The sequence below is a fragment of the Schistocerca gregaria genome, chromosome 2, assembly GCF_023897955.1.
Source record: "Schistocerca gregaria isolate iqSchGreg1 chromosome 2, iqSchGreg1.2, whole genome shotgun sequence".
Taxonomy (NCBI): domain Eukaryota; kingdom Metazoa; phylum Arthropoda; class Insecta; order Orthoptera; family Acrididae; genus Schistocerca; species Schistocerca gregaria.
The window spans coordinates 374,964,294-374,967,368 of record NC_064921.1 but is presented as its reverse complement, the minus strand read 5'-3'; the positions used below and the strand labels follow the sequence as shown (position 1 = coordinate 374,967,368).

The 3,075-nt window shown below is 39.5% G+C and overlaps 1 non-coding gene across 1 annotated transcript; it reads right to left on the bottom strand.

The window, feature by feature from the left end:
• Positions 1 to 587: 587 nt before the first annotated feature.
• Positions 588 to 662, bottom strand: Trnas-cga (transfer RNA serine (anticodon CGA)). Its single transcript has one exon. It is a non-coding gene; the product is annotated as a tRNA-Ser (tRNA).
• Positions 663 to 3,075: the final 2,413 nt, after the last annotated feature.

The window sequence follows — 3,075 nt, the reverse complement described above, 5'->3', positions numbered from 1 at the left end:
ACTATCCACGTCCAGTCTACATACTCTCAACAGCAGTTCAACGTCTAATAACAGTCACTATTTCGAGTCCCTCCATTTGTTTTTTAACAATACAATGCTACGTTACTCTTTGCAGCCAGTCACAGAACTCCCGGGCCGTATTTATTTACTCTTGGCAGGTCGTGCTGAACACTTGCTGGCGCCTACGAATTATCTCCCTTCCAGTTTTGCCTGCACAAACAATAAATGAGTGCAGTATCCCATGCTCATCCTTACGCCCTGGTTTAAAATAACGCATGTCTGAAACAGCTGGAACACAAGTGTCTCCAGACTTTCGTAAAATTCTGGGGGCACTACAACATGTATCTGTTTTGTACGAACTGTAAATAAATAGTTGCCACTATTAAGGTTCCAACCCTCATATGTACATGCAGAAAACAAAAATGAAGAATGTTAATAACATTTGTTGTATTTAAAAAGCTTTAATTTGAATTTTCACATAAAAAATTTGGAGGCATTACTTTCCAGCACACCCTCGTATTTGTCAAGGAAGAACCAACTGAGTGCACTATGACAACTATAGAAACTTCCTGGCAGATTAAAACCGTGTGCCAGGCCGAGACTCGAACTCGGGACCCTTGCCTTTCGCGGGCAAGCGCTCTACCAACTGAGCTACCCAAGCACAACTCACACCCTGTCCTCACAGCTTTACTTCTTCCAGCACCTTGTCTTCTACCTTCTATGACAACTACTGTTATGCAGAGAGTATTTATGGCTGGTTTGGCTGATGAAATGGTGTTTTTTGATACAAGTGGATCCCGTGATCAAAAAATACCTGTGGCAGTCCAAGAAAATTACATACTTATGTTTCAACTTGCAAAAATTATTTAGAGTAGACTTGCCAGACACTATTTCAACCAAAAATAGTTAAGACAGATGGGAGCAGCATAGAAAGAAATGTGTTATAAACTGTAATCTTGAAGATTACTTCCCTGCACATTTCATGTTACTCAAGTTCTTAACGTTGGTTGTGGCTAAGTGATTAGAAAGTTATAAGCAGTTATAAGGACATTGCAAACTCTAATGTACGTTAATACAATGCACAAAGCAAACCCAGTATGCCTGAGGAAGAGATGGTGAAGAAAAATGAAAAGCTGGAAAAACATTGAACAAACATGTGGCATGAGTAGTAGTTCTTAACCATATTATGCCAATACCTTAAAATGAGGTAATACACAAATAATTACTATAAATCCTCAATATGATTTTTAAAGATGTAGTACTGTAAATTTCTTAATATGTGTGTGTTAGCAGACCTTGACAAAGTCCTGTGGAGCATATCACAGTAAAAGCGTGATTCAGATTTCCAGTGGGAGAGCAAGAAATCGAGTAGCAATATTAAAGATATAGTACCCATGAATGGTCAGAGGAAGGCAACAGCAAACCATCTCCACTACAATCTTGCCTAGTCGGCGTTCAGGTCTTCCGCATCTTCCCCTATGCTCCTCGGAGTATGGGACCTCATCATCACCACACCTGAATGGCAATACTAACTTCATCAAAGGGAGGGCTGATCTCTATGTTGTTGATTGTGAAATGGCAACATGTGATTGTCCATTTGGAGCAGTAAACCAATTTTTTAAACATATCTGTCCTGTAAATTACTCTTATCAACAATTTCCAAAATGTGCTCTTGTTCAACAATCTTCAGCATCATTCTCCAAAGGTATTACAGGTGAATAGAGTACAAATGAAGAAAGTAGTCAAACTGACATTTATTATACAGACGCTCTTAACCTTCTGATAAATAATGAAGAAAGCAGTTTAACTATTAATAATGAAATATTAAAGCCCAGTGACAAAAAATTACTGATCTGGGAAAGGAATTCAAATGCTGAATATACAAAAATTGCCATGAAGTTTGGATCTAATTTCACAAAGCTAGAGACTCCATCAAGTATTATATCATACACTATGGAGAAAGATAATAAGTGAAGATCTTGAAAAATTGATGGACAATCTACATGCTTGTCACAAAGAAAAGGGTTTAACAGGTGGCAGCAGGAGGATTCAATGAGGATGACCAGTCAAGTCTGAATAATTAATGAAAAGGAAACGTATTCACAAAATTGCATCAAATACTGATGCTAATGTACTTCCTGCTAAGAAACATTCCGTATACATCTTTGACTAAAGTTTTATTTTTATCCTGTTTCATAAAATATACATGAAATCTTATCATTTTATTGCCTTACATCGCATACAGAAAAATACCCCTAACATGGATTTGTAGCACTCAGAGTGCATGGTGATGCATGATTGGATGAACTGTCGTGAATGGAACACCCCAACTTTACATTCTAAATTAGTGTAACAAACCAATACCTGTTTCAAGGTAGGAATGCCTCCTGCTGAACAAACAAAAGGAAATGTGCACCCTCACAACAGCACCAGGCAGGTAGCTCACCAGCATTCTGGTGAATCTTGTTACCTATTGACTTTCCTCCATGGTGACAATTTTTTTGTTGGTTTGTTGCACTGGTGACCATGGTGTTTGAATTTTTCATCCATCCTATGAGGGACAGTATCATCAACCTGCTTCACAGGACACAACTGTCAACTGTGGACAATCCACATGGTATGATGCCAGTAAACCATCAACACCAGTTGAGTCTCATTGTATGGGTGGGGATTATCGATTACCACCACTTGGGGGACAGTCAACATTCCACAACATCTTGCAGGTGAGGCACATATGCACTCCCTGTGGGTGACCCTGCCTCCCCTGCTGAAGAAAAGCCTTTGGTGGTACAAGGTACGAGGTTTGTCTGGAAAATATGTATAAAAGTTGAATAATGTCTTTATGTTACAGGTTGCAGTCACCGCCAGGTGGGACTACTACTGTAATCAGTCCCATCAATGCTCAGTTTGAGTCAGAGCACTCTGCATGAAGGTGGGAGAGTGCGGCAGCTTGTTGACAGTTAACCTTTTCCCCTGCCATCAGCATGGAGCTCTCTCTGATTGAGGAACAGTTCGTCAACATAAAGTTTCTTGCGAAGCTAGGCAAGAATGGCCGTGAGATTTTTTAGTGTTTCA